General features: G+C 47.4%; 1 long non-coding RNA gene across 1 annotated transcript in view; it reads right to left on the reverse strand.

Annotated features, from left to right (window-relative positions):
• The window catches only part of LOC115345393, a 32,701-nt gene that overhangs the window by 5,162 nt on the left and 1,373 nt on the right, over positions 1-26,166 (reverse strand). Inside the window, exon 2 of the long non-coding RNA XR_003924805.1 lies at positions 780-1,717. This is a non-coding gene — a long non-coding RNA (uncharacterized LOC115345393). The remainder of the gene's footprint in view (positions 1-779; positions 1,718-26,166) is intronic.

Raw genomic sequence — 26,166 nt, forward strand, 5'->3', positions numbered from 1 at the left:
CAGTTCCCACCCCAGGAGTGAGAAGAAGACAAGTGCTCTGCCAGTAAATACAGCCCCAGGAAAAGGAGGAAAGAGAAAAACAGCCCCCAGTCAACGGCCACACGGAGCTGCAGTGATCCCTGCAAGTGATCTATGGCAGTGTTAGCAGCCATATCAATGCCGATAAGGATTTTTAAACCCTTTTACAAATCCTGTGGGTATCCCCTGGGTAAGAGTTATCTCTAAGGAAAACACCCGAATTCAAGAAAGGGCATGAAAAAGAAGGCCATAACACTTTCAAAAAGGAGATACTGTTTCCAGCTACGTCCAGCTGTGGGGCTGGTTTCATCTTGAATTGAAATCATGACGGGGATGCAGAAAAGGTGATGTATGAACACATTTACTCGTAATAAAAGGCAGGTCGTTTTTATTTGGTTTGCCAGTTTCTTGACTGGTGAAGGAATTTGGAGACAACCTCTACTCCCAACACGCAACATTTCGTACCCGTGTGTTCCCACATCACATCCGGACTCATGACCAGCACCACCTGAAACTCGCTGGGGTCAGCAGGACTCACCCTGTTTGGGCACGGCTGCTCCATAAATCCCCAGCACCCCACTATTTAAGCAGGTACTTATCCCTAGACATGTGGCTAATACTATTGACTGGAACAAAACGTGGGCATGTCTCCTTGTTAAGCACGCAGCCAAGTGCTTACTTCCTCCCACAGGATCTTGAAAATGTTCTGTTTACTAAGGCAAAAGTAGATTTTTACTTTTTTAATGCAGTCTTGAACTTACAAGCTCCTGAAATCCAGACTTTTCGTGTTGCTTCACTGCTGTCTTTGCTTTCTGGTTGCACACTATACAGTAAGGATGCCACGTCCTTGTCCCTACAAGCACTGAACCTTGTATTTATCTCCCCAAAATCGCTACGCAATGCAAATTACTCCATGTCCAAGAGCGCCGGCTGGCCAGAGCACATTTTCAATGCACAGGGCAGAGGATTAGGAACAGCCTCCATCACTCACAACTGCTCTGCGCCAAGTGGGAATAAAAGTTTCATACCAAATTAGAAACACGGCTCCCATTCCTGCACACAGATTTGTGTTCTGTGAATACAGCCAAAAAGAATGAAAAAAAAAAAGAAACTTGGCATGCACTCATTCACTTTGAATGAATTTGCTTTGACCGACCGCACGAGGTTTCCACATTTGCAGCTTCGCCAAAAAAAATGCTCCGTGCACGGTCAGCAAGGCGAAGTCCTGGGGGGCAGCGGGGAAGCCCCAGTGCCACGGGGAAAATGCAGCCTCTGGAAAAAAAGTGCGTACTGTGATATTCTGGTGCATGCAAAATGCTTGCTGATGCTCAGCTGGCCGTGGCACTGGGGATTGTGCTGCACACCCGTATTTTCTGGTGTTCCTCACTTCTCCATCATGAGTCCATCCCTATCCGTTGGCTCTCCTGTTTTATACAGGGACTGCGGACTCCGTTTCTGAAGCAGCAGAATGCTAATCTATAATCAATGCTCCGGAAATCCAATGCTCTGGGATCTTATCTGAATGCACTGATTGCAATATACTCCTGAGTGATTCCTCTATTTGAACAGCGCTAGTCAAAACACTTCACATCTTGAATTTCATTGGGTGGATATCGTTAATGAACTTACTTCTGCATTTTCTGTAGTTCAAAAATTGTCGGCTGAAGGGTGAAGGGAATCATAACATCTTCCCTGCAACCTGCAGAGAGAGAAAAGGGAAGAGCTCTGTCACATAAATGATTCATTATCCAGCCTTCTCCCAGGCTAGGGGCTTGTGTTAGCATCTTAAGAAGCTGTCTCCACACGCGGCTTCTCTAATTGCGCGGCAAGAGCAGTCAGTGATGCCCTGCCAGGGCGAGCAACGTCTTGGGGCTGGCACTGCACAGGCAAGGTGTCCCCTGCTGCTGGGGACACCCTCAGTGCCACCTGTTTTTGGGGTAGCAGCACCTCTCCTTAACCTTAAGTAAAAATCCCTGCTTCCACAAGACACCCTGAAAGCCAGAAACCCCAATCTCATGCCAAGTTAAAGGGACAGGAAAGAGAAACAAATAAACATTTTATATCTCTGCGGGGCAAATATATATATATACACACACATATATATATACACACACATATATTATTGACACCAGCAAGATGCCAAAGTCTACTGATGGGCTGCTGTATGCCTGTTCCTGAAAGAGTAATTACCCCATCAAGTTTCCAGCTCTTGATGATGCAGAGGATAAACAAAAGTTTCCTGTTCAGGGCTTCATAAACACCCTGAGCAGATAAACGCTCATAAGCAAGGGGCTTGGGACGGGGAGGCAACGGGCGGCAATCCTCTTTTATGAGAAATGAGATTGGAAAAATGGTAATCTCCTAAATGGGCATGGCTGGTGGGCTGATAAACAGAGCTCCTGGTTATTACGGTGATGAGCTCAATAGAAAAAGTGTAATCCCAGCCCAACTGTTCGGGAGATCGCTGTGCAGCCTCTTCCTCCCTCTCCCAAATCATCACATTAGGCTGATAGGAGAAAATAAATGAGATCTCTGCGCCAGGTTGTGTAACGTCATTGAACAGAAGCATCGAGCTTTGCACTTTCATCTGGGGACATCGGTGACTTCCTACCCTGGATCAGGGAAAAGAGCCTCAATCTCCCTGCGTGCAACTCCTGTCCTCTGGTTCCCTCCTTTCACTGAGCACCTCTGATGGGTCTGGCTCCATCTTCTCCACCGAGCAGCAGTGACCATCGCTCTCTTTCCTGGACCCTTTTCTGGGGTCCTTTTCCAGCCAGGAGCTGAGTGCCAGAGCTACCTGGCCACCCAGGGCAGGCTGGTGGGCACTCGTACCTTCCCAGCAGCAGCAGCACCGTTGGGCAAGCCTCGCCGAGAGGCCCGGCACCCATGCCTACTGCTCTGTGTGGAGGGAGAGGCATCAGGGGAAGCCCAAAACACAGCTCGAGGATGTAAATCTGCAGCTTATGGGGTTTCTTCACAGCCTCCTCAGTAGGACTGCAGAGGAAGGCTTTGCATCCCGGAGCATACGGAAACCCTCTCCCGACTGCCAAAACTGCAGGCTGGGGCCAAATTAAAGACAAAGGACAAAATGCCATTTGACGTATTTTTCTTTAGTCTTAAAATGCTGGGGTGGGGGGAAAGGCCACGGAAAAAGCTGTAGGCAGCATGACAATTAGTGACAGGATAATGACTACCCAGCAGCACCGAAAGGCCGTATGAACATCACAGATCCACAGTGCCAGCCACACCAAAGGAATATAAACAGTACCGAATTAAATCAGCCAAGCAGCAAATCAAAGCAAGGGGACAAGCTCCTTGTTTCTGGGAACATACCCACAGTCTTTCCTCCAACCCTTTGCAAACAAAGACCTTTCTGCAGTTTGCTTGGAAGGTCATAAGGTTTGGGCTAATGCAAGTGGAGTCAGAGGGATGGCAAGCGAAGGGCAAACGCAGGCGGTTTGGGGAAGTTAGTTTTTAAGGTGATAGTTTTTAACAAATAGTTTTGAACGCAGAGAATAACAAACAGACCTCAAGCATTCATGGCATTTTTTTAATGTATTTTGCATGAAATGGAAAACTAAAACAACAAGTGCTATATACAGTAACAATAAACAGTGCGAGAATACAACAAAAAGAGGATTATAATTTCAAATTGGCATGCCCTGCATACACAGCGCTTCAAGTGCTAGGGAGCAGATCTGCCCTTATTTCTGTTGTCTGCAAGGCCGGGTATAAAAGATGTCAAACTGCAGATAAAACTGCGTGTGCTGGGATAACGATAGGGTAAAAAGATGAAAAGGAGGTTTTGTATAGCTAAACCCATGATTCACATTCAAGTATTAGGCTCTAAAAATAATCCTGAAAATCATGTTTGAAAAAAAATTCCTTTTTTTTCCCTCCTTTTCCCCACCTGAACAACTCCCAACTCCAGAGTTGGTTGTGCGATGGACATGGGTATTTAGGTTCATGATTTACAGCCAAGCAGCAGGAAGACGGGATGGTGTTGAGGTCCCCTGTGCTAGGACTGGGTCTGGCTGAGCTGGGGCTACCAGCCAGGAGAGACTGCATGATGCAGGGCTGTCATCTGCTCGGGAGGTAATCAAAGACACGGGAAGGTGGAAGGAGTGGGCATGATTCACCGTGGACTTCAGAAAAGCTTTTGATGCCTCAGCACATGAAAGCGTTGCTACAGGGGTAGTAAAATAGGATTGGAAAAGAGCGATTCTTGGAAAGATAAAAAAGCCGAAAACAGGAGTGAGGATATCAAAGGCTGCGGGGATCGCATACGCTTCTGCATGCCAGCGAAACATCGCTGCCACAAGTCCTGCGGGCTGCGGGGTTGTGCAGTCTCCTTTGGAAATCAGCAGGCACAGTGGCAATGAAGTCGGCAGTGTGCATTTGTAACTATGCGAAAACCTCAACAGGGCTCTGACCCCAGAAATGCAGCATCTGAGGGCTTTAAGGACCTTGTGCACTGCCCAAGAAGCCCCAGTATCCATTTTTCTCCCCTCTCCTCCTTTCCCTGCTAATATCCAGCCCTCCTCCCTCTGCCTTTAGCAGAGTACTGTGAGGGGGAGTGGGAGACATCCCTTGCTGGGGGTCAGGGACGGGGAGTGATCTCCACGGAACCTTATTCCCCAAAGGAGCACAAGACATCTTATTAAGAAAGATCAAGAAGTTTCAACCCACCAGTCTGATAGAACTCAAACATTGTTTGGCTGGTCTAGGAAGGGGTGGGTTCAGAGAAAAAATATCTCATTCTCCATGCATTTAATTGGTTGAGAAAAAGAAAATTCCACCCCCCCCACTCCCCCCCAGCAGGCAGACCCATTTCAACAAACATTTTGAGCCCACCACAAGCTCAACGCAATACCCAACACCAGCTTGGGCAGAGCCCGTGCAAGCAGCTGTCTGATGGCCACTGCCATCTGGAAGAGCAGCCACTGGGAAGAGCAGCCACAGCTCCTAAAATAAACCTCCTCCATCCCGCCCCACCCCGAGGCTTGGAAGAAGTCCCAAGGGCTCTTGGTTTGCTCTCCCCCATCCCTGCTCTTCCTCGCTTTGGGTGCATCGGAGGATGCGGGGAGGAGATGCTCCCTGTTGCTCTAAGAGCCAGCCAAGGCTTCTTGCCCAGGGCAGGGAGAGAAGAGGGTGCTCTGCCGCTCTGCACTGCTCCCCTCCTGCTCCTTCAAAGCTTTTAAAAAACATCTAGTATGAGAAATCGTATATTTCAAGGGCACTTCATACAAAAAAACCCAACCTTAAGCCCTTGAAAGCCTGCTCAGTACATGGGGTTGTGTTGGAGGCTTTTACACAGATGCTGAATCCTTTTCTCCTGTTTTTGTGGGGATGAAATGCTGTGAGGACAGTTGGGGACCCCGAGATGGGTCTACGTCTGCACCAGCCTGCACACGGGGTTGTTGTATCACTGTTCTGCCAAATCAGATGTGGGAATCATCTCCTCTGCCACCAAAATGCAACCTGTTCTGGGGAAAAAAAACTCATTTTAGCATATTCTTATTTCAGAGGGATTCTGGATTAAGCCCTGGCTGTGCCCAGTGCTGTACAAAAATTAAAGTAAGAAGGTGAGCTTACCTCTTGCAATTGAAATATGAGACAGGAACTGGGGGGAGGATGCAGACAGGGGCAGCACAGGACCAGACCTCCTAATTTAGGACAAGAAATAGAGTTTTTGCTCCAGCTGGGATCTGGCAGACAGCAAGCCAGGGCTCAAATCCCCTTATATCCCCTTTTGTCATGCAGGACCTTGCGGTGTCAGGGGCTGTACAAAACCCAGAACAAGCAACAGCCCTTCCTCCACAGGGCATACCAATAATGACACCCAGTGCTTCCTTCCCAAGGGAGCTGGGAAGCTTCATTAATTGAGAATTTCAAGGATCTTTGAAATCAGCAGCTGAAAGATGTTCCAGAAATACAGAGCAGTTTTATTTTTAGAATGGATGTACAGTAAAATCTCTCCCCTCATTTTCTGAAAAGGGCTTTCTCCCAGTCTGGAAAGGCCAGCTGGGCTATCTGAGCAAAACTGCAATGCAGTGTGACCAGAGGGAAGTGAAAAAGAGAAAACACAGAAAAATAAACCCAAGGCAAGATGGACAAAGGTTTTTTTCTTTTTATTAAGAAGGATGATACTGAAAAGCTGAAAAATACCGCCAGAGTACCATAAACCATGAGAAAACCTGGATTATCGGAGCATTTTCTGCCAGGTGAGCAACAGCAGGAGGAGCCGAACCTCCCCGCGCCACGCACCACATGCACTGGTATCGCTGCGGCAGGTACAGCAACGGTGAGCTACTGCCAAGCAATTTGCCAGCCCTGCGGGGAGCCCAGGCACTTGCCGGGAAATTAGGAGGCCTTTGCTGAAGATGGGTCTTGAAATGAGCCAGGGAATCTGGTCAGACTAGGCATCTTCTGGGGATAAGACCAGCCTCCAAGCACAGCGGGAGCAGGAGGGATGCAGCTCTGCCCTGGACGGAGGGTTTACCCCAAGCCTTGCTCTGCTCCTCCACAAGGCCATGTGTTTCCCTGAAGAGCTCTGCTACCTCCAAAAGCCTCTAGAAATGAATACTTAGCCCAATAATCTACTTCTGCTCATCACTTCCATTGACCTATTACATTCTCTTTTCAGGGTATAATTTAGCTCTGGATTATTCAAAGAGGGCTGAAAGGAAGCGACACAAAGCAAAAAGATAAAATGGGCTGAACAGAGCACAAATGAGATCTGTTTGGCCTTGAGAAAGGTACAATTCCTGTTACAGATGAGATTGAATGACTGTTTGGACATATTTGAAAGGGACTAAAGCTATTTTCTGCAAACCTGAGGTTGAGCAAAGCTTAGGTGCCAAATGATGAGCCAGACTGAGTTCTACAAAAAACCTCTACCACCTGGACACAGCCGGGTTTCATCCATCATTCATTCAGGACTTTTCAAGCCATTTGTGTTTGTCTCTCCTTTTCCATAAGACACAAAAGCCATTGAAGAACATCTTCCCCAAACACCCATTTCTACATAATCAGAGCCTAAAAACAGGGAGCTATCAAAGTGAGACGCTTCAGTCAGGGCATCCAAGCACGTTTTGCCCACATGTTGCCACAACTTAGCCGGTCACCTGGGGATTAGTTTCAGAAGGTGGAGGTGGATTTTGGGTGCCCAATGGATCTAAGGACAGGTAGAAGGGAGAGCAGGGAGTGAGCATCTCTCCCCTCCTCTGCAGCCTTACTGTTCCTCGTAAATGGCTGCCATGGCAGGATGGAGAGAGATGTGTGCCAAAAACGGGGCGAAGCGGCACCTGGGAGTTAAACCCTTCATCCCACAGCCGGTGGATCCCGCTCCCTCGCCCGTGCGGGACCGGGCAGGAAGGAAGCGCGGCCGAACAATGAGCTGCAGGAAGCGGCAGTGGCCGCCCCTGACCAAAAGCAAGGGCCTGACTCAGCAAACATCAACTCAAGACGAAGCTCCTGCCAGCCAAGGCAGCGGCCTCAGGGGGCTGCAGCCCGTGGTTTCCCTCACGGTGATGCCCAGGGGTGAGTTCGGGTGGGGGGGGGGCTCGTCCAGATGCACCTGGTCCATCTTCCTCGTGGGAGACATGCCCTCCGCATCCAGCACGCGAGCAAAAGTGTCCTGCGACAGTACCCTGAGGGGCCAGATCCCACCCTCAGCCATAGCACAAGTGCACGTCACGCCCTAGACTTTGTTTGGGGTTTTAGCTCAGAGAAGGATGGGAAGAAAATGGCTTTTTAAAACACCTGGGTGTGAGGAAGCTGGTGCAGAACTGGGTGTCTTCTTGGCTCTCATCCGGGCGGTGTTTTCCTCCCCTCCTGGCTTTCCATCTGTGCAGCTTTCAGTGGCTCACTGGGCTGCACAAACACCATCTCCCCTCCGGAACTTTGGGAAAGTTCCCCTTTTTTTCACTTGCCTTTACAATTTGGCTTTTGGCTCCCAGAGCATGCGGGAGAGACCTGCGCTGGGGCATGTGGCTGGGACCTGGACCTCAGCAAAACACAGCACACTGCGCTGATGCGGGAACTAACCAGAAATATAAATAAATAATAAATTATTACTAAATTATTACTAAATAATGCCTTTTTCCTCTCTTCTTATGCTTGCTCCATGCTCAATTGCTAAGCGATCTGGAGGTCCTTGGATCATAGGTGGCCTCATGTAACAAACATGATGATGATCATTCTGATTTTTATTAACTGTCTAAAACGTTATTCCATTGCAACGTATTGCCCTGTGTGCCGGTCACTCGGGCTGCTGGGTTACAGCATCCCCTCCTTGGGGGCTGCAGGGTGGCCGGAGCACCCCAGGGTGCTGCCGGAGCACCAGTCATGGGGACAGCGGGGATGGTTTGGAGCATGGAAGGAGGAGACGAGATGGGGGGAAAGCCAGCTCACGTTGCTCAGCTGCTGCTGTTGAGCCACTGGTCTGCACGGTGCCCGGCTGCTGCAGTGCACGAGCGCACACCCTCCGACAGCTTGCCTGGCAGGAAAAAAAGCCAAGCTCATGTGCTGCCAGCCAACACCCTCTCTCCTCTCTAAGGCAGCTTACAAAAGCCATTTGCTATATTAATGCTGATAGACCAGTGTCCCCCCCTGCCCTGTGCACATTTTCCACTCCCGTGCCCTAAAAGGCAGAGGTTGGGTTTAGGAGATTAACGCTGCCTTTGGGGAGCTTCACCTCCCAGGCTGGACGCAGCCCCGGCACTGCACAGCACCTCTCATCCAGGGCTGTGGTTTACAGGGCAGAGCCCATCCTAAGCCTGTTCAGATGCCCATCGCTGGGACCCTGAATTGTTTAGCTCCAAAAGGCAGAAATAGCATTTTTCTATTCTGTGAATTTTCCCAGTGGATTCATCTAACTGATTCCTCTGCTTTCCCAGCCTGATACCAGGATTTCCAGGAGGAAGGAAGTCTCATTCCCAGCGAGAGTAATCAAGCATCTCACCAGCAAAGGCATAAAGCGGCTGTTCACACACCCAGAGCAGAAGCCCACACAGAAACACGGCAGCCTTAATTTTGCAGGGAGTTACTGCAAAACCAGCGATGACCGTTCCTGTTCCTGTGCCGAAAGGCAACGCTGCGGGCTAGCCCTGATCGCTGTTATTCATCCCAAGGTTATGGAGAAACACAGACAGCAAAGCAGCATGTGAGAAGCAGCCGTTCACCCCCGATGGGATTATTGACCTACGTCCACATGCAGAAGCTGTTGCTCTCCGAAACAGAGCAGAGCCCAGCTCAGGGCCAGGTTTAGCTCTTAAACCTCAGTACCAGTGGGCCAGGAAAGGCAGGAATTTGCACTTCAGTCACTAATGCCCAAATCATCGTGTGCCCAATGCCATGTTTCTGTTTGGAGCAGGACAGTGTCTCAAGCTAATGCCTCCCCCACAGAGAACTTCTTCACCACCTTCCAACATGAAATCTGTCCCCAGCTAGCCCCCAATATTCACAGATACATGGCTCAAATACAGCATTGATTAAAGCGGTGGGTGACATGGTCCTAAGAAGCTGCTTCTTTACAGTGGATCTGAAAGAGTCAGAGACAGAAGAGGCTGGAAGAAGACAGCGTTAAGGAGATGTGGATTCAGGAGATCTGCAAGCAAAATACAGCTGCAGCTTAGACGCTGCAACAGAAAATGTAGGGCAATAAATTTGTAGAGTGAAAGCAACTTGAACATTGATCAAAAATACAGAGAAAGCATCAGGGAGATGGGGAAATAACAGAAACTTTAATTCAGGATCCTACCTGCCAGTGCAATAAATATTAATGGAATAAGTTGGAGAAAGGGGAGGCTTCTTTGGGAAAGCAATAGCAAAAACACTGAGATTGATTTCCCATCAAACAATATTTGACAAAGTAAAGCAATTAAGGGCTGAGAAACAAAACCTAATTTTAGGGTGGTGATAGGCAGGATAAATGGGTTTCCAAAGAACCAATAATCAAAGCTTTTGCATTCACTTCAGGCCTACTGATGCTGGCTTGAATTAAAGTGCCCAGCCCTTCACCAGCCTGTGCCCTTTGAGCACCCTCTCTCCAGAAGGTCTGTCCTGCCGTTCAAGAACCAACAAAACATGTTTCTAACCTCAAGGCTCTGTAGGCCCATAAAACTCAGAGCCATCCACAGAAGTGACTTGCACTCCATATAATGAGCCACGTCCACATGCTGAGCACCACCATCAATCTCCTGTCCCATAGCCAGCAGATCCAGAGCCAAAAGCAGTGAGGAAATGCAACTGCCCTCTTCTTTTTGCCCTCCTGGGCAACTGGAAACTATTCCTGTTCACCACCGGTTCCTCTGGCAGGATAGGTACCTATGCAAGTTGCTTCTTAGCCTGGACACATATCCATGCACATACTCACAAGAAAATAATTGCCCCCATCATATGAGCCTGAGGACTGCTGCTCTTCCAGTTACCTCGGCCAGTTTTTGTCCAATTTACACTAGGAGATATGCACAATTTGGTCTGAGGGCGCTATTGAACATGGCCCCAGATCTTTCTCTTTCAGAGAAGCTCATTGTTGCCCATGAAAAATCTCCTCCTGTTGATTCCCAGTGAGCCTATCTGAGTGGGAAAACTGGGAGGTTTCTGCCTAGTTGGACAGTTGATGATGCATCCTGTGAGGGACTCCCACTGGCATCAATAACGTTGCAAGTAATGAGTTCATGCAGTGCCCCAGGCCAACTTTTTACTCCAACAGAAACTAGCTATTGCTTGTTATCTTCAGCTTCCCAAGTGCTGGTACATCACTAACGTACAAATTTGTGTGGGGTCTTCCGCTGCTGGGATGAGATCCCTCCTCTCCATACCCTTGATGCTCCCTCAATGAGGCAGAAAGCAAAGCTCCTTTGTCAATTCACCACCCACCCCATCCAAACCTTGCTGAGCAGGCTCCGCTGCGCCAGGCATCACAAGAGGAGCTCATCAAAGCAGCCTTTTAATTGCTAGAGTAACGACTTAGATGTACAAAAATTCCAGGGAAATTTGCATGACTAATTAAATCATTAAACACAGCCTGACAACTGAGGAACACAGCCACGCAACCAAAAATCAAAAACACCTCCTAAGCACTGGCAGCAAGAAATAGGAAGGGATTCACCAACCCGCGCGTCCCATCAGCGAGACTTGCTGATGGGTTGTGTATTTTGATTAGAAACCAAGCATAAGTAACAGCACCACCATTCTCTGACGAAGCCTTTGATCTCTGCCCAAAGAGTTGCTGAATGCTGAGCTCAAGCTAGCAGCTGCATCGGAAAAGCAGGGCCTAATCCAGCCACACCGCTGGTGCTGGTGGAGTGAGGACTGGGTGCTGTGTGCAGGTCCCTGAAGACCTCTGTGTAGGGTCTGCTAGCCCAGCCTTTGATGGAAAATGTTGAAGAGGCTGCAAACCACGATGCTGGTCAGCCTTGGTGTGCTGACCCAGCACCCCACTGTGAACCTCGTAAGGGAAAGGTCAGACTCGTATCTCATCTCCCACATGCCTCCCAAATTTAACCTCAGTCTTCAGCAAAAAGCAAATCCTGCTCCCTCCAGCCACATGTACCGGACCCAAGGGTTAGACAGTGTCATTTTCAAGCAAGGAGAAGGCAATCTGTCCCACCTCCTTCAGCCCCACTTTTTCAAGAAAGCATATAAAACCCACTTAAAATATTAATACGGAGATGGTCAGAACCGCACAGGCTAAAAAGGAATATGAAAAGATTAATTCCCTATTAGAATCCAAGCCTTGATTTCATAACCTTAGAAAGCAGATTCCCTGAGACTCTGCTGGGCTGCAGCTCAGCATCTCGCCAGGACGCCTCGGCTGACAACACCAAGACCTGACAGGAGCCAGAATCTGACATTCTTTAATTCTTTAAGAAAGAGCAGCAGCAACATGGGCTTGAGGAAGGAGGGAGAGGAGATGGGAAATCCAGCTCTAACGGAAAGGCCTGGGACACTGCCAATATTTTACATTCTTCGTGACACAGTTTGCTGCTGGCTCCATTGCCTGATGTGATTAGCCCGAGAAAAAATTGGCCAGTGCCTTCCCAGACCAGTGCTGTCAAGGTGGCTCTTGACTCCCACTCTGCCCACAGCCAGCATCCTTGCAGTCACAGGAGCCCTGCAAGCCCCCGGGTACCCATGCGGAAAGTTCACGATTTCTTTCCTCTGCATTTGGTGATATTATCTGGAAGAGCACTCGCACACTTTCAGTCCGGATCTTATTGACACACAGACATAGAGGGGAAAAATACATCTTCCTAGAGGAGTAGAGAAGGTCTAACATGCATTTTAGTTCCAGAATAGATCAGCTAAATGAGGACAGCCTCTCTGGCCACTAGAAGAGCAAAGTACTTCCTCCTCATCCCCAGCTTCTCACAAACCCTGCACCAGGTTAATAGAAACTCTTTTCTGAGTCAACATGGTTAAACTAGTGCAAAACCTCTACGTGCCCAACCTTGCATATGTTTCTACCACACTTATATAAAGTGATTAGTGATAAACCGATAAAAATCCAGTGTGTGGATGAAGAAAAATAGCTGGATGAGCCCATCACAGGGCTCCACTGGAGCAGCTGTACTGCGCACACCAAAAGTAGAGCAGCAACTTACCGCCGAAAGCTGAGAATCAAACTAGAGAATCACATTGATTTCTCCCTGCCCCAGTGTTTGAAACCAAACCCTCTCCCCTGGGCTTGCTGCTGAATGCCAGGTGCTAGCGCTGAGCACGCCTGAGCCCGCTGTGCTGCTCTGCGGGGTGGGGGGGTGAAGATTGCACGGCCTCAGTTATCCAAAGCAAGAACAGATCCTCCAAATGGCAGCACTGCTATAAACAGTGATGGTGCCATTAACGGACCTTGGCTTGTCTCTTTGCTAACTGTGCAAATAATTTCTGTGCAGCAGAAGTGTAAGTAAATAGATGAGAAGCATATAAGAGAATGTATTTCCCCAATTTACTGAAGTCACTAAGAAGCATCAGGGCAATTTTTAAAAACTGCTCAAGCAATCAGGAGCTTAAATTCTGTTCATCTGTAAAAAGTTTATTATTTCTGGCTGTATTTACAAATCCAGGTATGAGACCATCTAGAAAAGCAGATCAATTTAGTCTCTGTAGCAGAAGTGTGTTGGGGACTCACAGCATATAGTGGAGACCCAGGGCAACCATGCTACTGCATTTGCCATAATTCAGAGCTCCCTCAGGTCACCAAGCCCAGATGTCAAAACATGTAAAAAAGCATCCAAAATCAGGCCCAGAGAAACAAGTTTCCTTCATCTGCACCGCCCTGGCACAACGAGAGCTCTTGTTTGCTGAGTACTTGTAAAAAACACTGCTCATTTTTCACATCTCTGAGCAATTTCATACATTTGGCCCCAGAAGATGGCGTTGGAAAAACCAGGACCCTTTGAACCAGGCAGAAACCTGTGCTCAGGTTCCCTGTTGCATGCTCAAGCAATACCCTGCTGCCAGAGCTGCTGGCAGGGCTGGTTCTAGCCTCTGTTTTCTTGGTACCTCAGTTTGTTGATTTGTAAAGCTGGTAAATACAGACCCACCTCCAGGCTTGCAGAGCTCCTGCGCAACTTAACTATTTGTTGTATCAGTGGTGTCGGAGCTGGGATGGGCTAAGGGTACAAGAGAGACCGGTAGAGTTACAGCCACAAAGGTGATGACTGCCATGTTAATAATTAGCATCTGTTGCCATTAGAGCCTGTAAGACAGATCCAAGCAGGGATGAAAATGCTGAGTACTGAGCCGGCATCTCCAGTGGGTTTATGGCTGGTCACCGAGATTCTCCAGCTTCCCACCACCCGCGGGGACCAGCGCAGGCTCTTGGAGGCAGTGAAAATTGTGTGTTTAGAGCAGGGTCTGTATGTCTGGCAACAAGAGCTGACCCTCTTCCTTGGCAAATGAAGCCCAGAGACTTTGCTTAGACCTTTTGCCCAAATCTAGTTTGGAAAAGAGAGAAGACGACCACCCCTCAATGAAACCTCACATTTCTTGCACTGAAAAGCACTTTGTTCCCAAAGCACAAAGCTAAACCCAGCCTGCACCTGCTCCTGAAGAAAACCTCACTCAGTTGATTCACCGAGCGATGTACACACTTGCTGCCTGAGGGATTTCCAGCCCTGGAAGATGCTCACACCTGCCTGAGCAATGGACTCCAGGTCATGGTTACACTTGCCACCACTCCTTGCAGCTGAGGATCCGAGCTGGGCAGCGGCTTTCATAGGGGTCCCAGCACATGCCTGCCAGATCACCCTGATGTCTGCCTAATAGTGGAGATGAATAGCAACACTCCCAACCTGGTCCTCTCGTATTTTAACAAACACGTCACATCTCAGTGAACCTTAGAAAACATGCTCTGGAGTCACCTTCGCTACCAGGAATCTTTTTCCATCTCAGTGGTCCCCTGACAACCCGGCCAGGAGTGCAGACCCAGCTGTAAAGGTGCCTTCCCCCTGCAGCCAGCCCCTTCCCCAGCACCTCTTCCCTCTGCAGACGGAGCAGCACCGGGCAGGAGGTTTGCAGAGAAACCAGGAGTTCTGAAGCGTAATCCCGAACAGATGGCAGCTCGAGCTGTGCTGCCTCAGAAAGGCACTTTTAAAAGTAAATAGCAACAAATGTTTTGGTGTGTAATGCGTTGAAATCTTGATCTCACACAGAGCTTTTTTTCTTTTTTTTTTTTCCTCTCCCAGCAGAGGCAAATGGCTGAGGACAAATGCTGCTGAAAAGAAAGAAGAAGGAAAAAAAACTCAATCAATTAAATGTTTTAGAAACAATTGTGTTTCAAAATCAACAAGAAGAATTCGTGAAAATCAATCCTAATTCAAGAGGGCTGTACTGATTTGTTCATCTTTCCCCTTCCCTGCCTAAGCAACCAAAGCAATAAAAATGATAGCTCCATCTCAGGCAAGGAAGCAATTGAAACTTCAAAAACATTCAACATCGGCTGATGAAGCTTGATGCAGTCTCCACGGCCTGAAAGCTAAATATTCTGCAAGAGAAGCAATGTACCAGGCAGATGAGTGGGAGTTTCAGATAACTCCTATCCCTTCAGCTTCCTTCTCTCAACAAAGCCAAGCAAACCAAGGTAAGATTGTCCTGCCACAGGGGAAAAGCAAAACTGTTTGTATCAGCAAAGGCACTGCACAGACAGGAGCTGCCTCTGTTGCTCTTTGCCAGTAGGAAACAGCCGCTTCGCTCTTACAACGTGTCCACCCAGGGCCACCACCACAGGGACGTCAACAGGGCAAATCTCCTGGCAAGGAAACCCAGGACTCGCAATGCAGATCCTGCTACGCCTTCGTGAAATGCCACAGCCACAGGAACACAGTCAGCGGGCCACAAACCTGCAGTTCTTCATCTCATTGCACAAAGTTGTCCCAGAGGAAAGACTTCTCAGGAAACCTGAAGTGGGGGTTTGCTGCTCCCTAGACCTGGTCGCACCTCAGCGTCACACAAGGAGGCAGGCACTTTTCAGGCTGTTACCCTGGCACGGAGGGTGCCTGGGGGGATCATGACCAGGTGTGACAATGTTGCCCCGAATAAATGATGTTTCCACCAGAATTTCCCTCTTGAACGCGGGATGGGGGGGGGACGGGTCTCTCTGCCAGGGTTTGCCCTGCTCTAAGCTGACCTGAAGTCATGTGAATGTGATTCCTGCAGCACCCAGCCTTGTGCAAATAAACCGTGTCTAACCGCCTTCAGACGGCTTCCTGGCAGTGCAGAAAGCAAGCAGAACCAGAGCAGGGCACCAGCACCCGCAGACTCACGTCATCTCGCCTTGGTACTGCTGACAACAGCTACTGAGTTTTGTCTTGAGGCAAGCAAACTCAGGCTCAGGTGTGGGTTTAAAGGTATTTGGAAGATAAAAGCTTCCCAGGTAGCAAGGACACGCTCCCAAAGGAGGGTTTTGGTTTAACAGGCAGCAATACATTTTTCTGATTGTAGTTCCTACTCATTCTGAAGATTGTTTCTGGAGCAGAGATGTGACAGACAGGTGTGGTTTATGCCCATGTCTTCATCAAGTGACATTGGAAAGACTTGCAAAAGGATGAGAAGTACTGTCTCCCTGTGTCACTGCATAGCAAGAGCTGAAATAGTTACTCGCAGTGGAGATTGTTTATCTGTGGGTCGCAGACATCTTCTCAGCTATCCCCAATGCTCTCTAAAAGGGAGCAGGAATTTGAGCCAGAAAACAAACCTGGGAATAACAGGGTGGAATGAAGTGAGGAAAGGCAGTTAAGAGAGAAGGAGAAAAAACCTGGAGACAAAACATAGCAGGAAGAAAAGAGAAAATGTAAAACATGGTCTGGAGAAGGATCTCAGACATCTGAGATTTGCACACATTAAGATTTCTTCAGACAAGGCTTCTCCACTTCTCTCTATAAAGTAATGAATTTTGTTAGACTTGCATCTGCCCAGTACAACCACAAAAGTTATTTGGAGACACTCCATCCTTCTTCCTACGTGTGTAGTGGAACCAGACGGAGACTTTAGGAAGGAGCCAGTAGGTACCTACATGTCCTGCTATGGTCGTAACCCAAGGGATTTAGATACCACTTGATAACTCTGTATATATTTAAGGATTCAGTGCCCTGTTCTATTTCCTGCGATGTATTCCTATTGCTGCATCTTGAACAAATCCTTGAGGGCCTGGCATGTATTTCTCTGTAGCACTGCAACAGAAATTGTAAAGAACATTTTTAGGGAATGGAGCAGCCCCTATTAAGATGGCACGCAGGATTTGGGGTTCTCTTTGTGACCCTCCTGGCAGTAATGTACAGCTTAATTTCCTTCTTGTCTTGTATTCCATAGAAAAACACAGTGCAGTTTCACTGTGGCTCAGCAGAGGCCAGGATCTGAGAATAAGACATGGGGCTGAAGTTCTTACAAGGGAAGAGAAAAACAGGCAGAGATTTACGCTCTGCCAGCCCCTGCCTGGACCAGCCCAGCGACACAAGCATGTGTTTGTACTGCCGTTCAGCGCTGGTGTCACCCAGCAACCAACGATACGTTCGCTCGCCAGAGAAGCTGCAAGAAGGTGACCGAGTACCCCAGGGCAGGATGGCCTCCCAGGGCTGTTCCTGGCATGGTGCAATCAAGGGGTAGGTGCATCGTTGCCCAGCCTAGCCATGATGTACTGGAGGGTCATTGCCAAAGTCAGCTGGCTCGTCTGGGCACACGGGAACGGTCCTGCCTGTCTGAATGAGCCTTGTCCTGGGTCAGAGAGTGAACAGAGCAACCCATTTACCCAGCAGCATAGCCACACTTGCAAGCAGATTTTTCTTTCCTCAAATATAGCCATTATATCTGTTCATTTAGCTGGGATTCACTGGGAATGATTTGCTATAGACTTGGGTAGGAGATTAAAACTGTATTTATTCCTGAGCCAGCCAGTCTTATGACCCATTTCCTACAATGGATAGAGGAATTACAGGTCCTCACAATTTTTTTATGTCAAAACTGCCCAGGACATATCCTCCGTTCCTTGTTGGGCTTTGGTTTGATTTTTGTAATCCCATGCTAAGGTACACATAGCTGATGTGAGGGCAAGGCACATTTTATTTGCTTGACAACAATTCTGGAGCTGAGCAGCCAGAGAACCCTCCTGAACCATCCTCCTCTTGCTAGGAGTACAGGTACAACTACGATCTGGCTTCTGAGATATACATGCCTCTGGTGTTAAATTCATGCAGGTCAGGGCTGCCCCAGGACAGAGGAGATCTATGGTTGACACATTAATCTCCAAACCCTCCAAAACCACTGATTATTACCAAGAAGAATAAATGGCTGCTAAGACCCTTAGTCTCTGCCTTAGAGAAAACACATTTTAATTCTGCCTTGGTATCAGCCTGTTGAAGGCAGTGGACTTATATCCAGCGTGAATTTTCTCTCAATACCTTCATCCAAACAACTTCCAGCTTTGCACACAGAGGTTAAGTCCTACCACATTTATCTTCAGTACTTCAGTACTTTAAAAAACCCTCTCATTGACCTGTTTTGTTCTTCATATCAAGCAAAGCAAAGGAGAGAGGGTAGAAAGAAACATCATTGTTGTGTATATGCTAAGGGATCATCTACCCTTTTCCAAACATGGTCTACCCCAAAATCAAGAAGCTATTAATATTTACATTTACACAATGCTGTTCATGCCAAATATGAATCCCAAACTATAGGACTATCTATGTGTCATGTCACCTCCGGCTGAAAGGTGGAATAGGGCAGGTGTTTAATAATTCAGTGTAATTGTCCCCAACAGTGCAGGAAGTGAAGAAAAGCACATGACATTCCGCAAAGAATTCAAGAAGAGAGAAAGCAAGAGGCAGCCAGCTTAATACTCATGTGAACTACCGATGCAGGTTGCCAGAGATCCCACCCCACCATCCAAAGTTCCTGGACACAGTTCTGTTGGGAGATCAGGGAATTCATGCAGTACCTTTGAAAAACAATTCTTCAGCCACAGAATAAGCATTTTCAGCCAAACCTGGGATCTTCTGGTCCAGGCAGCAGTCAAATATATCTCAGATAAACTGGACTTACTACGGAAGTCTGGATTCTTCATGCTGTGACGATGCATTTTTCAACATCTTAATCATTAATGCAGAACTCTCTTGAGCTGGCCAGATGCTAAGTTTCTGACACTACTGAAATCAAGGGGAGTTTTGCTGCTGCCTGGTGAAGCCATAAGAAACAGCCAAGAGCAGTCCTCTAGGGAAATGCACTCCTCTTGGCAAGTTTTACGATATATTTCCTGGCCACAGTCAAACTCAGTAGGTAAGGATGGCTACTGCGTGCCGGACCGATGGGCTGCCCAGCCCAGTCTCCTTGATTCTCACCAAGGCCAATGGAGGCTGTGGTAGGAGGGTATGTAAGCAAGGCACATGTACAGCAGCCCTCTCCCCTGGCACTCACAGCTCCAGACAGCCTGTCACCCAGGGACATCTTTAGCCAGAGGCAGTAATTTTGTGTATTTAATAACCTTTGATGGATCTTTTCTTCATGAATTTTTTCTTCCTGCTTTTTGAACCTGGATCAGGTTTAGCATCCAGCCAATATTTTGATATTAACTGAGTGCACTGATACTCCAAATACCGAGTTTGCTTCAGGTACTGTTTCGTCCTTGACTGAGATGTCATTTCGCCCAGTATGACCTTCTCAGAACAACACTGCCTGTTTTGCATGTGCAGAATTTGTTCTCCCCCATTCCCTCCCAGTGAAAGCAAGTCCTTGGCTTAGAGCATTGTGAGGGATGCTCACAAAGGTTAACTTCAGCCAAGGACAGCCAGTCTCTACAGGCTCTCTTCAAAATCAAAGGTGAGAGATGATTCCCATTATTCATCCTCTGCTGGAGGAGTGTCTCTTTTCCTACACTGATTATAGCCTTTGTCAGCTAAAGCTAGCCTTCCTGAATCACATCAGTACTTACAATCAGGAAGCGCTGCATGACACTGAAATAACACTCGGTAAAGCTGATGCTTATTTTAAATATTTTAACACATATTTCTAATAGAAGAACAATGTGATAATTCCATACAAAAAAACACCAAAAGGTTTTTGTGGAGAAAAAGAGCAGGAGTTGTATGTAACTAATGGTATATTTGTACTTGGAGTTAGCTTCTGAGACCTGTGAAGTGAGTATACACTCATATTTTCAGGGACTGAATTAGCATTCCTCAATAAGATCACTCATCAGGACTACTTGTGTGAATGAGAGCTACAAGGTTTCTGGATAGCATTTATATAAAAACAGGAATGTTCCTGAAGTGCTGTAAATGGAGCTGCTTAAATTGTCTATCCAAATCTTGCACCTGATGATAGTAGCTGAGCAACCAGTTGCATGTTTGAGTTTGCATGCTTAATGCAGAAGGTTAAGCTTGGTTTCACCAAGACCAACCAATGAATGATTTTCCTTCACAGAGGAATCAAGACTATGCCTCTAACCAGCGTTCCTGGATCGTGGCAGGAACTGTTTCATTCCTACTAAATCATCACCCTTCATATTGCAGAAATAGGAATGGTAAAGGGCTGACAGGGTCCTTGTCCTCCTTAAGCCCCAAGCCAAGGTCAGCTACCCTGTCTCATTTTTGGCGCTATCTCACCCTTGCCTGAAGGACAACATTGTATAGCTTCAGTTTCCTGGCTTTTCAAGGTTACTAGTGCACCTGCTGAATCATTCATGCTGTTATAGGTTTCTTACTGCAGAAAGTGGATAGAAGTAAGCTTCTTCCCCACTTCTAGTTCTGTTCCATTTATGTTCTCACATCACCACCAAAGTATGGATATCCGCACTACCATACAAGCAGAAATTGGATCGGATGGAGGGACAGAAAATAGTTCATCTTTATGTAAACCTGTCACCAACAATGAAAATACCCACAAGGGAGTCTGTACTGATTTCCTCTCAATGATCAGCAGCAAAATAGTTAATCATTTAGCTTGTGATTTTTTTTTTTTTTTTAGGCTTCCAAGCCTTTCTCTTTATCTGCCATGTGTCCCTGGACCACTAGAAAATGGAAAACATTGGCACTGAAAAGTCTCCTTGGAGCTGGGAGTTGAAAGTCACTGCAGAAAAGGGAGAGGAGTTCACACCTCATTAAGGGTTATTGACAAGTTCCTTCTCACTTCCACAAACCATAACTCAGGGCTCTCTGTGGATTTAGGTAATGTCCTATTTCAGGCCACATGATAAATTTATTTTCACAATAAGTAGTAGAAACCTTTAATTTTATATTAAAAAGCCTTTATTGTGCAGAAACTGATGTGGATCCTTGGGAAATTGTTGGTGTGAGCCACAGTGCTGAGCAGTGCTTTCATTCACCCTGCTGTCTTCTGGGACTGGTAGACAGACCAGCTCCAGGAGCTCCTCCAGCCCTGGTACATGCAGTTCTCCTCGGCTTCCCTGGCAGATCTTCTATCTGGCATTTGTTATTTTCTCCTGAACACATCCCGATCTCTCTCTGTTCTCCCCTTGTGGCATGAGAGACTTGAACAAAAAACTTTCTAAGGTTAGTTGCAAGTACTTTGAAGACAAGCTATTGTACTTGTCTGTCATGCAAATGTGTTAACCACTGTCACTCCAGATGGCAAACATTTCTAGCCCCATAAGCCCTAGCCCAAAAACTTCAACGAATTCCAAGACAGGAGCTGTCAGTGATCCCAAGTCCTGTAGTTATCATCGTCCACCCAAATAGGCATGAAAAACTAACAACGAAAGTAAGATTTTCAGCATTTCTCTAAACTTGGTCAGGCTGTCCAACTTCTTGACGACAAGTATATTGCAGGTCATATTCTTATCCACAGGGGGGTTTTTTTGTTTGTTTGGGTTTTGGTGGTTTTTTGGGTTTGTTTTTTTTTTAAATAGGGATCTCATTCTTGTTTTGATGCCAATTTTCCACACAATAAACCCACCGCACACCTTCTTTTCCCTTAATACTGGACTCTACTTCTCCAAGTTGCTAGTCAAATTCTAACATGCTTCCTCATTTGATTTGCTGGAGTAGAACATATTTGTGGGGTATGGAGTGAGTAAAAGTGAAGTAAGGATATTTGCAATTTGACCTAGTATCTGTGCATTTCATTAATCCTTCCTTCATCAACCACTTAACCTTTATGGGCATTCTTATTGCCTCTCATTGCATTGATTTCTGCCCATTTCTCCAATTTAGTGAGATCATGCAGTATTTTAAACCTGTCTTCCACCGCATAACTAGGTTTAGCTGGGGGGTAATTGACATCAATTTAAAGAATGAAAAACTAGGCTGAATATCCGGGGAAAACTTTCTAATGGTGAGATCTGCTAGAATGCATTGCTGTCTCTCCATGGGATTGTTGGCTGTTCCATTAGCATGTGCATTAAAACCATACTGAAGGAATATAAGATTATAGATTGGACAGAACAATCCTGAAGTAGGAGGGGAAAGTCAAACTGCAAAGCACTGCAGCTTGCCTCCTACGGTCACCTCATCCTGGATTTGCCCCACTCCCTCTTCATACCACCCACCAGTTCACTGAGGATATGCTCAACCAGCAATACCAACTAATTACGTGGATGGGATGCAACGTGATGCTCTCTCCAACATTATTGCAACTTCACTTGTGGTGGTGGGAATGTTGTGGTAGCTGTGGGACTTTAAGTCAAAGATTCATCCTTCTTGAGGCCCGCTGGATAGTTTTCCCACCCTGTTTTATTTACTACCTCCTGGCTAGCTGTGAGGCATGCACTGGTGGCATCCAAGAACACATGCTGGCATTGGTGGCAGGGGTTTGCAAATGCTCCCTGAGGCCATGTCCAGACTGTGAGACCCAGATGGGCTCCCTGCCTCCCACCTCATCACACCTCTCCTACATTTCTATGTGAAAGAAAACAAGATGCCTGGGCTGGAAGAAAGCCAACCATACCCTGGGCTGCATAAAAAGAAGCATGGCCAGCAGGTCAAGGGAGGTGATTCCGCCCCTGTAACCCGCTCTGGTGAGACCCCACCTGCAGTACTGCATCCAGCTCTGGAGCCCTCAGCACAAGGAGGACATGGACCTGTTGGAGTGGGTCCAGAGGAGGCCACAAAGATGATCAGAGGGATGGAACACCTCTCCTAGGAGGACAGGCTGAGAGAGTGCGGGTTGTTCAGCATGGAGAAGAGAAGGATCTGGGGACGCCCTATTGCGGCCTTTCAATACTTAAAGGGGGCTTATAAGAAAGATGGGGACAGACTTTTTAGCAGGGCTTGTAGCGATAGGACAAGGGGTAATGGTTTTAAACTAAAAGAGGGTAGATTTAGACTAGATATAAGGAAGAAGTTTTTTACAAGGAGGGTGGTGAAACACTGGCACAAGTTGCCCAGAGAGGTGGTAGATGCCCCGTCCCTGGAAACATTCAAGGTCGGGTTGGACGGGGCTCTGAGCAACCTGATCGAGTTGAAGATGTCCCTGCTCATTGCAGGGGGGTTGGACTAGATGACTTTTAAAGGTCTCCTCCAGCCAAAATTATTCCATGATTTTATGATTCTAGGAAGAAAGCCAGAGCACTCTACAAACCCTGACCTGGGTAGTCAGAGCCCAGGATGGTGAGGTGTGCTGGAGGGCACATCTCTCCCCAGTCTGGATGCAGCCAGGAGAATCTTTAGAGATACCCATTACCCGCAGGAAGACAAGACACCTGAGATCACAAAGTCATCATCTGTCCTGCAACATCACTTTGGCACAGTCTGTTTCAAAGGCATCCACCAGTTCTGTTACCATCCTTCACTTCTTAAAGAAATTACTATCGGATTAATTTTTCTAGCAGAATGGTTGAAAACTGATTGCAGAAAGAAGCCTGTTTGTGCCGGGGCACAGATCAGAGATACAGGAGAATAAGGGTTTTGGTTTAAAATACACTGCTGACTCTTAGGTTTGTAAAGATAACAGTCCAAGAAGAAACAAGCATGTTCTTTACACACCTCAAATGAAATAGTTTAATTGCAGGAATGGCCAGAAAAAAGATTTGCCTCCCCACCTTTATGGAGAGGTTCTGTTTTATTTAAGAAAAAAAAAAAAGCCTATTTTCATCTGAAGTTGTTACTGCCAGCAACCACTTTGTATTAAAAGAGGACTTCTGTCAGCTCCTGAAAAATGGAAACATCATTTTCAGCAACAAAACCCAACATATTTATCTCAAAAGCCAAGTAGGCTGGTACATGTTTTGATTGTTTGGTGGGGGAGGCAGGCTTTTTTCTTTTCAGGTCCTTGAAATTCGTCTGCCATGAATAAGCAGATTTTTCAAAAAATGAAATTTCCCTCTAAGAAAATTTCAAAGGAAACATTTCCATCAGCTCTGCTCAATTAGCAGCAGCATAAAAATGGCTCAAAAATGGCTCAATTTCACAGCTGCTCCCCTGACTCTTTCTGAGAGCTGAGAGAGCAAGAAGACTTGCCCATTTCCGATCTTCCCTTAAGAAAGAAATTAGCAGATATTTGTGTAGTGACAAGGATGTACATGGGACAAAGGGCTGAGTGTGGACTCCGCGTTGGTCAAGCAGAAGAGAAATCATTTTCTCCATGGTGGGAGGCGCAGGCTACAAATTTGTCAGATTAACAAGTAGCCAGAGGCTGATACAAAAGACTAATTCTCTTAGTAAAACCCTTGGAGGGTATCCCAATATGACTCCAAGGCTGGCAAGCTGCTGGAGAAGATGGGAAGTAAATGCAGCCATCTCATGAGGACACTGCCTCTGGATTTCTTGATTGTGCCTTTCCTATACGGCACTTTTCATAATGCCCTCTGGCTAGAACCATTGAAATGAAACTTATTGATTGAAATTCTGATCCTATTGATTTTACACAAGAGATTTGCGCGAATATGAAAGAGCAGGAACCGCTTTGTAACTGCTCCCATCTCCGTTTATTCCCTGCTGAACACATGCGGTAGGCTTGCTTGTCCATCTCAGTCCCCTGAGCTTCCAGAAATAAATTACCCAAAATTCAAATATACACTACCTATTAGCTCACAAATGTGCAGTAAATATTACTGGTCCCTGAACACACTAATCTTATTTATGAGTTCCCTTTTGCTTTCTTTTGTCTGCTTCTGCCTCACATCCCCTCCTCACCTCGTTAACCACACGCCATGTTTTTCCCCTTCATTTCAGAGGCGTAGAGGGAAAATGGGAAGAACATGTTCTGAGAGGAAAGTGGGATGGGAAACAGTGCTGGGAGGAGATGATGTTTGCCCGGAAGGAAAGCGCCAGGGAAGTCGTGCTTCAAATACTCTAAGTGCTATTAGAAATTGTATTTCTACCCCTCAAGGAAGGGTCCTGGATATGCAAACTGCAGAACTCAGGACAGCAGAAGATCCCAGAGGAGGCAGTAAACAGACATCCTCAGTGGAAAACCAACACAGTGTGAGCACGCAGTCACCCACATCCAACACCACAAACAGCAGCCCACTGCCTTCCCCGAGCCCCTGCGAGGCAGCCCCAGCACAGCCTGGACCCAGCGTTTCCTTCCCACAACACAGAGATGTTCCTGTCAAGCCTCCTGTAGCCATTTTCTTTCTGGCAGGGAGGTGGAGTGGGCTTTAGCGGCAAAATCAGCTGCCTCACCATTCACATCTACTTCCTAACAACCAAAACTCCCTTTGCAGACTTGTTTATTGAAGTGGTGGGTGTCCTTTCTATATATCAGGCAGCGGTCCTTGATTTTGTTCATTTTAGTTTGATGCATTTTCGCTTGCTGCGCTCAACACTCCATTCTTTCCTCTCTAGATCTTTTTATAGTCAGACTGTCACATATCAATCAATCTTATGGATTAAAGTTGAATATATCGTGACTTGTCTGGGCCTCTAGGAAAGCATTTTAAACAAAGTCCTATTTATTTTATTTTCTTTTCCCCATTGACATTTGTTTTCTTCTCTATTTCCAACCTTGTGAAATGGCAAAACCTGCCAGGAAAATTGCACGGTTTTCACTCGCTAGAATTCCTAAGTAATTGTTAGATATCATGGAATGTTTATGACAAGAAGGCAGGTCATCTGGCAAGGAGAGATCTGCGATTGCGCTGCGACACAAAAAACCCCGCACCAAAGCCCTGTTAATTACACTGATGGAAAACATAATCCAAAATGGTGGTGAAACTCGGTGCCTTGCATCAAGCATGGATACGATTCGCATTGGAAGTGTTGATTGAAGCGGTTTAGCTGTGAGGAGCTCGAGAAGGGCTCCTTGCAGGCTACATACGCCGTGCCGTGGGGCGGATACAAGTGCAGTGCGGGGCCTTGGAGGACCCCCACGGCATGCAGGGAGCCAGGGACCTCCACACTGCGTGGGGCTGGGGTACGGCAGCCCCGGGACTTTGGGGAGCCCAACGCCCACTTCAGGACGCTGCCGTCTCCCCGTCCCCCACGCCCCGAGGCGCTCGGCCCTGCACTGCCGCGTCAAGGCAGACCCCAGCCCCGAGCGGCCGGGGAGGGGGAGGCAGAAGCCCGAGCCAGGGCCTCTCCCCTCCGGGTGAGGGCAGCGGCCCGGGGCAAGGCGCAGGAGCCTGGGTCACGGCCTCCCTTGACCCGGGGCGAGGGGGACGGGCACCCAGGCCGCGACCTCTCCCCCGGCCGGGCGGCGGGGAGGGCGTTGCAGCCCGGGCCGGACCCCGTCGCGGCGCCTCCCCTCAGGAGAAGC

The sequence above is a fragment of the Aquila chrysaetos genome, chromosome 9, assembly GCF_900496995.4.
Source record: "Aquila chrysaetos chrysaetos chromosome 9, bAquChr1.4, whole genome shotgun sequence".
Lineage (NCBI taxonomy): Eukaryota > Metazoa > Chordata > Aves > Accipitriformes > Accipitridae > Aquila > Aquila chrysaetos.